At 35.6% G+C, this 12,344-nt stretch overlaps 1 protein-coding gene across 3 annotated transcripts in view; it reads right to left on the reverse strand.

Annotated features, from left to right (window-relative positions):
* The window catches only part of SLC39A10 (solute carrier family 39 member 10), a 64,921-nt gene that overhangs the window by 30,643 nt on the left and 21,934 nt on the right, over positions 1-12,344 (reverse strand). The window lies entirely within an intron of this gene.

The following is a 12,344-nucleotide window of genomic DNA, read 5'->3' on the forward strand; positions in this document are numbered from 1 at the left end:
AATTCCACCATGAGTAAAGTGCCTTACTAAAAGACTCTATGGGCAACTAGAAGTTTCACACCAAACAAAAATACCAAAAACATGCTTCAGCTAAGATAAGAGAGAATTGAGAAGCACAAAAGGTGTTAAAAATAACACAAAGCAATATTCTTACAAAACTAAGATGTTCTCTCTCTTCAGCACTGAAAAGTTAAGCACCTACGTCATACATTTCTATTAAGAACTGCACAGAGTAACAGCTCTATGAGAAATGGCAAATTTTTTTAGAGATAAGTATTTTCTTGAAATAAATCTATGGACTACATAAAGACTTTTTCTTACAATTCCTGAACATTTAAGTTCTTTCCTATATTGCAGGCATTTACTCCAATGTACATTTGCAGGAAAGATGCCTGCAGCCCCCCACCACGTCCACTCCAGCCACCGTGCAATATTTCATACTAATATTCAGTTCAAAAAAAGGCTGGAATCTGAAAATCCAAATGAACCTACGCTTTATTTCCTAAATTTCAAGTTTTTAAAAAATGCGAGAATATAAAGTCCTATTAATCTAACACAGTTTTAAGACAAACTATTAAGAAAAATACTAATGTGGAATTAATATATTCCTATTACTGAAAGACACTTTAAGAAAGCCATAAAAGCATTGTTAAATAATAATTTGTTTTATCAGTCTTAAACTGACATTAAGTTCTTGATACACAAATAAAAAAAACAATGCTGCAGATCTAAAAAGTTACAATTAACAATTTCTAACTTTAGTTCTCACCCATCTCCTGTATTTTCTTCCCTCTTCAATTTCAGTGAACAGGTTTGTGGATTTAAGTAAAACACATTCATTTGAAAATCTACAGCCCAGTAGGAGGGGCACTTTGTAAGAACAGATCATTAACTAATTGATCCAAGCCATATTTGCTAAGTTAATACCAGATAAGACTTAAATAGTGCAGAAAGCATTTATGCAGCGTAACTGAACACACCATGAAAACTTTTTAAAAAACGGAAATGCGAAGTATTTGGAATGCCAAATCCCAAGCATACTAGAAAATGATTCTAAACTAATATGGTAGCAATCTACCACACTGGCTCAGTTATCCAGAAAGGGGCGTTTATTTTTTGAGTGGAAAAAAAAAATGTACAGACTTCTTCAAAAGAACAGTTATTTGTAAAAAAATGCTGAGTATAGGATCCTTTTCAGAGCGCGAAAGAATATAAAAACATCAAACCAGTTGGAAGTTCTGTAAGTATTAGTTCTGCTGACTAAGAATTAATTTTGTCTTTCATATATAAACAGTATGAGGTCCATAAAACATATATTAACGCACAAAATTAACAACGGAGCTGGTCTGATTTTGTGCCAATATTCTACTCTTCAATTAGGTCCTATTAAAGATACCAGTGGTTGTAAGAATGAAATATTTGTAAAGATGAACCAGTTACACCTGCATTTTTTTTTTTCTACTGAAAGTAAGCAAATGTTTTTCTTAGAACTAAGGCTGAAGTTCAACAAATATTTTAAGGTGGTGTTGCACTTAAAACAGCAGTCCTGCCCTCCCCCTCTGCTTCATTCATTCATTCATTGCCATTTCCACAAAACCATTTTTGTATACCAGCACATTTGTTTGCTGATCTGTTCACTGTGCAGCTGTACAACTAGATTCTGCTGAAAAATAGCCTAGAAAAAAAACAAAGATTATTTTCAAGACAGATTACTTTTCCTATCTGGATCACTGTACAGCTGCACAAACACCACAGTCCACACAAAAAGGAGCAACCTTGCTTTTGGTGGCAACACCAGCTTAGGAATTTGGTTGATCTGCAGTCTAACAGAGTATTTTGGCTATAGCACAAATAAAACAACTGGCCACCTGAAAATGAACTCAAATACCACTGAAGAAACAGCAGTGGACAAATTTCCTATTGAAAGCCATTTAAGAATAATTTCTCCAACTTTGCCTTCAACACAGAATATTGTAAATGTTTGCAACAAAGTGTTAAAAACAGTTCCAGTATTTTTACTCTTCCTGTAACTTAAACCCCTATACCTATTGCATTCTTGTGCTATGTGAAAATACTTGCAATATGATAAAAGGCATTAAGGGCATGTCTTTGATATGTGTTTAATTTCTACACTATTACATTAAAAAAACCTCTATTGCAGCTATAATCCAGAAAGGAATTATGTACGTCTGCTATTAAGCTGACTTCTCTCACTTAAAAAATATATATATTTACAAAAGCTATCAAGTATAAAAGTCCATTGAAAAATGGGACTGAGGCATGGTTCTTTTGTATGTGCTATGCCAAGTTAGTGCCTGGCAGGTTATTACTATTAAAGTCCATGTCTAGAATTTAGAGGTTGCAAATTTTTATTGATTCAAATCTGTATTTTTCAATAGATTAATGAACCACAGCCACAGACTTTTATAAGGCCCTCTGTCAACATGCCATTCAAATTTTTCTTAGCAAATTCATCCCATCAGAGTATGAACCAGGACAACTACTACCCTTCTTAGGCAGGAACACAGACTTCTTTTCCTATGGGTGTAAAAGAAATCTGGGAGACAACAGACAGCTACTGGAACCACTCACATCTTGAGTCAGTGAGCTCCCAAAGCTGTCTTTGTTCGTAATTATGGGAGACAAAAGTGGTTGTAAAGACATCTTGGTAGATTCAGAAGTAACACGTAACCAATCTGACACATGACATAAAATAGTCATACATATTTCAACAGACAGCTCCGCCAAGAAAGTGTCTAGCTGAATCAAAATGTGTAATTTCCATCACATTCCAAGGAATACCTCAACAGAAGCCATGACACTGCCTAGCTCTCATTTATTTTAGCCAAGATTATTGCTGTTAAAGATCTACATGGCCACCCATTACAGGTCTGTGTAATGATCGAGGCAACCATACAAACTGATACAACTATGACTGGCTTCAAAAATCACTCACCATGAATCACTAACCTTTCTTAACGAGGTATTAAAGCAACTTTGAAGGGACGCAACTGTGAGGCAAACGAATGAAAATGAAGCATTTAATACCCAATATTACTTTTACTGCAAGATCAGAGACAGAAAAGGGGAATGGACACAAAATCCTTAGAGGCTTAATCTAAAACGCAAGCAAAGAGGTCTTCTTAGCTAATCAAATTAAAAATACTGAGGGGTTAAAGCTGAAATCTTAAAAATACCATAATGCATATGTACTTCCCTGTGTCTATCACCTTGCAGGTACATTCTAATAGCAACACAGACAAGCAAGGACAGAGACTATGGAAAGTGAGTTCTTCTAAAACTACATTACAGTTAGATATATCTAACCTAGATTATGTTGTGTAGCATTATAATTTGATCTAATATCAGTTCCTGGCTTTTACAGTAACTATAATTGGGTACCTTCTTCTAGTACCTCTCCTGAAATACGGATGCTCCCCTATCATTTTCCTTGAGCATCACCATGTCTTCTTCCTTTCGTTATAATTTTAATTATAAGGATTTCCTGGACTAACTGCCGATTTTGTTCAATACTGTTGTGGTCACCATCCTTCTCAGTGGGATCATTAGGACATTCATGTTTCCTATGTCACTCCTTGGATCACTTCCATCTTTAACCTTCATGATTATTGTCTTCCCCTGCTATTGGGGCTTTCTTCATTTTACACGATTCTATTACTTCTCAAGGCTCTATGCAATTTCTATAGTCCATTTCTGTAAAGAAAGAACACTTTTTATCAGGAAGCCACTACTTCGATATATCCTTCCAATTACATGAAACCTGTTAATTTTAGTTAATAAGCAAGTGAACCAACTTTTAGTGATTTTTTCCAGTATTAAATTTTAAAATTGTTTCTACTGTCATATTCTGGTACAAGAAACAGTTTTGCGGGTTTTTTTGTTCTGCGCTTTTTTCCTAAAAAAAAAAAAAAAAAAAAAAGCAAAAAAAAAAAAAGCTACTTGCCATCTCTAACCTTTAATACAACTGATCAGTAAGTGTATCTTGAAACAAATCCAGTATTTTGGAAGAACAAGACCATCCTGACTAATCAAGAGGCACATTCTGCAAAGGGTGATAAAAAAAAATCTTTGTAGTTTTTCTCTTTTTGATGAACTGAAATGTTTTGGCAGCCTACTACTGAAATCATGGGTTATCAAATTTCTCTGAGAAAAATGTTTCATGCTCTTTGCCACTGATAGCTGAAACCAAATGAAAACTGGACTCTACCTCTAAAATCAAAAGGTCAATAGTCAGTTGTGACCATTATTTCACAGGTACAACTTTAAAAATATTTAAGATTCACTGAATGTAAACATGAGTTTCTGTAACAAACTCTTTATTATTCCATGGATAGTGGAGTCACCATTTTCTGTTAAAATATGCCCCCTCTTTCCTTCTCCTTTTGCTACTCTAATTGACAGGACCTTACACCCTCCCAGAGTCCACTGAGCATATTACAAAATGCCTGACTGTGATCATATTAAAGGTATCCAAAGTAAAATGCATTATGTGATCAGGGTTGCACATCTTTTCTACAAAACCAAGCCAACTAAACCACTGTATTTCAAATTATGTGTATAACTAATTAACAGACTACAAAACAAGACTTGCGGTAGAAGATGACTTAAACCACCAGGGTAAACTGACAGAAATCTATCAAACTGATACACATCAGCAAAATTAAAATCTAGTGGAAGAACCAGTTAAGAATCAAGACAGTTACAGTCCATCTACACCTCCAATCTTATTTTAATATATAAAATAGCTCCGTTTAAAATATCATTAAACATAAACAGTATGAGAGTTTAATCCTGAGAACAGACAAATTTTTGATTCCAGTTAACCACAGCTGAAGATACCTAAATATTTGTGTGCTGTTAGAAGAATCTTACTTCGCTAATTTTAGATGCATGGCAGTTTCTTGTGAATCCTCTGATCCTCTGCATAGTCATTTAAGTTTTTACAATATCTAGTTGCTAGAATAACATGCTGTCTCCTAGCAGGCCACCTCATTGCCAGGTTAAGAAGATTAAATACTTCAAGAAATAGGTTGGTTATTTGGCATCCATACTAAACAATGCTGTACCACAGTCCCTGATCAAAGAAGTTTTCAATATAGGGGGAAATCTCATAACCTGATGCCTGAATAATAAAGGTTGAAACATCTTTTTTTTTACAAATTTGGAAGTGTAATGTTTAAAAACTGTATTACTGGTAATAGGGCTGTAAGGTAGAGCTCGCTTCGCTTATTGTCAGGAAAATTAATACCAAAGCAAACCATAACTCTATGTACAGAACAGAAAACAGCAGAGCTCATGAGCTATCATTTCAGTATTTCGCTATTACTCAATCCCTGCTTGGAACTACTACATGACATATTTTATAAGATATGGGCAAAAATTCAGCAAAAAATGTATTTTTTTCATAGTTAAAAGACATTCTTTTTATTTGAAGAACAATGTACTCCTCTCATGTTTCCCTTTGAGAATATTTTATTTATAAAATGTAATTAATCCTTCACCTTTCATGTCCACATTCTGAATTTATTGTTAACAATTAAACTAAAAGAGAAAATTCCAGTAAATTGTTTGTAGAAACTCAGAATCTTCCTGAAAGTGAAAATTTGCCTTTTTCAATGTTATTACTATTTTAAGAACTCAACAACAGTACACTGTCTTATTCCAAAACACCATCTTGATTTGTCCATAGTCCAATTAACAAAAAAAAAAATCTCACATTAAAATATTAAACCCATACACTTTTAAGGGGTTCTTGGCTTAAACTATACACAATTAAACTATGAGAGGTGTTCCTATGCATCAAAGGCTAAAAAGTACCATAATAATCCACTCTTTCATTAGACAAATGCACCCACTGACAAAACAGCAGTTTCTATGGGGAATACAAGACAAAGTATTGTCTTCAAAAACAGTGGAATTATTTTTACATTGCCTAGCATAACTGTTCACTGCAATTAATTCAAACCACAAAGTCTGATACAAATAAAACAGAAGTAATAATCATTTGCTATAGTTTCTGCATTCTTATTAAAGCATCTCATCTTAATCCATTCTTTCAAGAGTCAGCATAAAAGCCCTCACATTCCTCTCCCTACTGTTGAACATACATAGCAGAAGCTGGCATGAGAAGTTTTGCCCAGAGCCACTAAAAATGAACTGAAAATTCTGGGACTCTGTACCTTACTCTGCAAGATGCAGATGCATAAATTCAGACCGCATACTTCACAAAACTCAACCTTTTACTTGTAGTACAAAGACAGTAACTGTAAAAAAAAGTAAGTTTTGGCATGGGAGGAAATTTAGGCTGTTTTTCTTCAACAACATGCAAACAAAATAAAAGTCTAGAATACATTAAAAGCATTAAGAGCATACGAGCATATTACAACGAAACACTAAATTCTGTGTATATATACTGCTGCAACTACTGTGTATTTACTGAAAATACGGTACAAGTCAAGACTGCACAAGACTGGACAGCTCAAACACTGTTAATATAATAACAATGACTGCTAGACAATTGCCTCAACTGCAGTTCAGAACAGGAATGATGGGAAGTCTATCCTGATTATGTATCACATCAGACATCAGATAAATAGGAGTATTTTATTTTTAGCATAAAAATGTAGCAGTGCAAGGCTACCACATTACTTGGACTTCATCCAAGTAGCATATTTCTTAGTTTTATTTGTAAGCTAGTACATTTTAGAATCGTACTTTTAGGGGATATCGTCTTCTACAGACAGACGTTCAGGTCAGCAATACACAAAATGCTTCTATGTTCTGCAAACAGAACTAACCGATAAATACAGCCTAAATGATGTGGTTTGCATTTCATGGGATAAGAGTACCTATTAAGGTAGTAGAGCCCTGATAAAGAGGTCTTTCTTTACAGGAATGGATTACAGAAATTACATAGAGCCTTGAGCAGTAAAAACATAAGAGTATGATATTTTGCTTAATGGTAAAGCAGCTCTTCTAGACTGCTCTGTATATGATATGAATGAAGTAGTGGCTGCAGTGGCAAAATGAGACTCAGCCAGGCACAGATGTATGCCTGCTCAGTACTTGTCCTTACAGGAAACACTCAGTCGTGGCATTACTAGCTGTTTTGCAAGGTGAGTTAAACTCAGCTTTCAGTTGAACAAATGACATGGTTACTGTCATGAACAACCTTCGAACCAGTCATCCTGAGATACAGTGCTACTCAGTCCCACTTAATATGCAAATCAGTATTAACAAAGATAGAAATATTACTCAAAAAAAAAAAAATCCACATCAAAAATCACTTTGAGAAATGCCAACCTGAGGAGACTGTATTGGAGATTACATGTATTTTTCCTTTGTTTTGCTTTGGTACTCCAACCTAGAGTATGGCTGCATGCTATCATCAGCAATTAGCTTGGTTAAAAGAGGAACTATTTACAGACATCCAATCACCAGCTGTAAATCAACTATCATTTAGTTATCCTTCAGAATTCACGGTATTATTTTTGTCCATTAATTATCACACTACAGATATAAAAATGCGTATGGAATAAAAAATGCTCAAAGATCAGTTTATGAATCAGGTAATCTTGAGGTATCTTTATAGATAAGCGCATGACAGCACCTTTCAAGAATTCACATTTATTATAGTGGTCTTTACTAGGAGGTGTGATTGAAAACTATTTCTAAAGTGTTTATAACCTACATGCAGAAACACTCCACAAAGTCCCTGCTGAGTATATTTATAGTTTTATGCAAATCCTGCAATCTTGCATAAAACTTCCCACGTTCTTAATGTGAAGAACTTTTTAACTCATGCATGCATGTCATCTTACAAGACAAACCTCAAGAATACTTTTACAGGATTTCATTTGATTAATGAGTTTCAGACATCATCATATTCATTAACTTCCAGTATTATGCGGACTTTATCTCAATTCTAGATCAGTTTAGCTACCTAGTATCAATGACTTCAAAAGTAAGTCTCTTTGTCCCTTAAGTACCAAATTGAATGCTTAAAGAATATGATTTTCTGTACCACTTAACAGTTCAGAAGCTATAGAGCTCTAACTCCTTTCTAGTTAATATTCCACATTTTATACATTCTTGATACTTTAATACTGAGATGATGTGACTGTCAACACAGAAGAAAAAGAGGAGTAGGTTTCTATAGCAAACTTCATCATGACTACAGATCTATTCCTCACAAGTGAAAATGAGATTTCTCTTAGGACTGCTCTTCAAAAAAACCCAAAACCACCCAACAAAAAATCCAATAAAACACAAAAACCCAAAACCATACTGCCAAAACCAAACCTGGAGATTGTTTTTATTAATTTTCACTGCCAAAATTTTCTAATAAACACAAGCAAACTGATCCACAGCTTGCTAGGTTGATTTTGCTGATGTTCAAGATCTGCTCAGGAACATTTCTTAGTCTGTTGATGTTGTTCACAGAGCAGCAGTAACAGACAAATATACCTACATTCAGGCTCTCTAACAGACAATGCACTATAAATTCTGTAATAGGTCCATCTGTTTCAGCAGCCATCTAATTCTGCATTATTAAAAACAGCAGATTTTCTTCATTCTCATCCTACTGCTTTGGAAAGCAGCAAGCTATAGAAAAGGTGATAGCCAGATGAGAAATGAAGCTCCTAGGTCATCAAAAGCTGAGAGAGAAAAGACAACAGCTGAGTCATTCTTCCTCTAGAGCAACAAAGTCAGAAAATGGAAAGAGAAAAGATGAGGCAGCACAATGCAATACCTAGAAAATGAGAACATTTCCACTGTAATGAACCATGTCCCCCAGCATGGGTACAACACCCTACATGTAATTTCAATGTTCCTTCTTCTCATAAGCCTTTTGAGACCAACATCAGGAAACCATCGTCTTCCCACTCTTCGATGCTGGCTTCCAGCTTTTTGGGTATTAAAACCCGTACTGGCTTTGGATTATCACAAGAGGTAACAAAACAGAAGTGACTTTTTTAACTTCTTTACTCCTCAGATTTCTATTACATTACAAAAAAAAAAAAAAAAAAAAAAAAAAAAAAAAAAAAGGAGAAATGGTACTGATGTAACAGCACATAAAATACTGTGGATAGGTAGACTGATGCAACACCTTTATTTCAGATTACAATGTAGGTCGGACATAGTTTCCAGCATTTCAATCAGTTTTTGAAACTTAAAAACCCCATTTCTATTTATTAGCTTTGCCTAATTGGTACACCTTTCCTTACCAGACTTTACTAGGTGTACTGCAAATAGTACCTGTTGCAATTTAAGAATGACCTAAAATCAATCTAAATTCCTTCTGCATCAGGTGTTACTTCAGGCCTTTATCAGCAAGCTAAGAATACTAGTTCTCATTTAAGATAACTTCAGTAGCCCATCTCCAAAGAGGAATACTTTTCATATTTAAAATTGTTTTAAATAATTGCTCTCTGAATTAAGTTGAACTCCCACAGAAAAACAGGAAGTTATACTGATTTTCTTCACATTAGAACAGAAATTGCTTCCCAAAAGGCATAAATTCTCACAACTCGCCCTGCACCAAAGGCTCAATTCTGTGAAAAGCATATGTATGCAAGGAACGGGCAAGAATTTAAGCTTTCCTTCTTGGAAACTTCTACTGACATTTTAAAATGTTAATAAAAAAAGTCAGAATACGTTCATATGGTAATTTTGAAAACATGCTATAAAATAGCAAAGGTTCTGACTGTGAGGAAAACAAAATGAGGTTCTGCTTGTTGATATTATTTTCATTATTGACAGATGCTGCTACACCTGTCCATCCCTGACACTATCGCAGTTTGTGAAGATGCCACAATCTTTCCAGTAAGTTTCACCACAGTTAAGGACCAAATCTTAACTTACAGAAAAGCTAAGCTCCATGACAGTGTTCAAGAAGCTTGTGTAATTTTAATTCAGTAATTCCATATGAAAACACAGAACTGTTTCTATTCTATAAATCCAGACTGATTTATCACTGATTTATCAAGCACCCATCATGTGTTCAAAATAAACGTCCACTTCTGTAACAACTGTGGCAGAGACAGGAATAACAGTCATTACAATAGGCACAATCATGATCAAACGACTTTACAACTGGACAGCCACAGCAAACAAGTCCAAACATACTTCCTTTGGGACTATACAGACCCAAGCTTGAAGTCCATGTGATCTGGGCACTATTTATTCCTCCTACCTGAATCAGTCATTATTTTGCAGAAAATGTGTTATGAAGTATCTAAATTACTGTTGCTTGAAATTACTTAGTGAAGATCACAAAGGAAATCTATGTCAGGTTGAATACAGTAATTTTTCTTTTTTTTTTTTTTTAATTTGTGTAAGTCAAACTACACAAAAAGTATGTTCTCTTACGGTTTCCTACTGAATATTCAAAAGGAATGATTTATTAATGTGTAAGGCCAAAGTATCCCATGCACTCAATCCTCTCCTGCTGACTTTTCACCATATAACTCTAGATTAGTTTGAGATCACTAATTAAAAAACACTATTTGCAAGCACTGTAGTAGACAAAGGTTAGCTTTTTCATGTAAACTTTCTGGAACATGCTGAAATTACCCTGATGATCCAATTTCTCTACATTATTTTCTTTTGCAATGGGACAAACAAGCATTGACAGCTAAACCCTTAAGCATATTCGAGCCATTTTAAATCACTACTTTCCTGTAATTGCACATTTTAACTGACTGGATGCATACCCCAAACTTAGTATCTGTTTTTTATTTAAGCCAACCAGCTGGGAAAGCACAAAGACCTAAATGAAAGCAAGGAATATTAATTAAAACAAACCTCATTGTTTTGGATATTTTTTTACATAGGCAGAATCTCCTTTCATGTTGCCTGTTCCAGACAGGCAATTGTGTATGATCCTTCTACATTCACCTTCTGTGTACACTAAGGCACACCCCACAGAACTGCCACCATTAATCTCACTAAACATACAATTAGCTCACAGTCTAGATGCAGGCTCTATTCTCTTCTAGAAATAGATTGGTTGACTGCATACTTTTTTCCTCAAAAGCACGTGTTGAAAGCAGTCTAAACAAAAAAAAAAAAAAAAAAAAAAAAAAAAAAAAAAAAAAGCACTGCAAGACAATACCACCAATTCTTAGTTATTTTAGAAGAAAAAAATCTAGTGAGTAAAGTCTACAGTCACTCTCAGTGTTCTTGGGAACCACAGAACTTTTGCACATCTTCTGACATTATCATACCCAAATTATTAGCCTAAGAAGTAACCATTAAGTCTAATTCTTGCTTTGGCCTTGAGTAGTGTGCCTCACCAATCCACAAAGAATACCTATTCCCCTGCATCTCTAATGGAATGCACATTCTTCAAGTGAAAGAAAATTTGAGTGCATGCTCTGTTAATACAATTTTTAAAACCTAATAGGATACCTGTTTCATACAGAAATGGCTTTCTATTTTTATGTCATCGTATCAGTTACTACTACCCAAAGGGACACAAGAATGTAACAGCTGGAACACCCCGGGAATTATTTTTGTTAACTAGATGGCAATTGCTTCCACATTTCTGAAAACTAAGCAGGTCCTTCACTGTGCATTTCGCAGTGCTGTACCAGGCTTCATGTATCACAGGTCCCCTCAGTGTTATGGTATGACATCTTAATAAAATATATGATCGTACTTAAAGACATAGTGTTTAGTGGCAGAAACCAGAATTTTCTCACTCATGCAACTCTTGCACAGACACAAGAGTTTAAAAGCTAGCAGGTTATGAACACTTCTACAGAAACTCCCCAAAAAAAGACAAAAATAACTAAAGATTTTGAAGAATAATTTTATTCCAATGTTTCCATGTTAATTTCAGCGTTTCCAAAGGATGAAGCGTTAAGCAGTAGAAACAGTTGAGAACAGTAAATCAACTCCTTCCACTCAAATTTCTGCGTACGGTGCACTACAGCCAGTGACAAGATCTCTTGACCCTCTCTTACCTTTGCTTAAGGTTATGTGCAGGTTACAGCCCGAGTGCAATTTCTGCAGTTAACGCTAACTAGGAACTTCAAACCAAGCAAGATTTAATCGCGTGGTTTATTCATCATCTGCGATCTCCGGATCGCCCCCGAACAAACGTGGCAGACTACTCCTCGAGTCCTTCACAGACATACCCCGAAGCTCGCCCCCCCGCCGGGACTCGGGTGTCTCTTTGCCGCACCCGGTGCGAGCGGGGAAGGGGCAGCACCCTCTGCCTACACCCGGGGCCCGGGCGCTGCTCCGCGTAGAGAGGCTGGGAGCGGCAGCCGGGAGCTCGGAGGCGGAGGCGCGCTGCCTGCAGCTGGGCCCGGGGC

The sequence above is a fragment of the Athene cunicularia genome (genome assembly GCF_003259725.1).
Source record: "Athene cunicularia isolate RWA chromosome 7 unlocalized genomic scaffold, athCun1 chr7_part1, whole genome shotgun sequence".
NCBI lineage: Eukaryota > Metazoa > Chordata > Aves > Strigiformes > Strigidae > Athene > Athene cunicularia.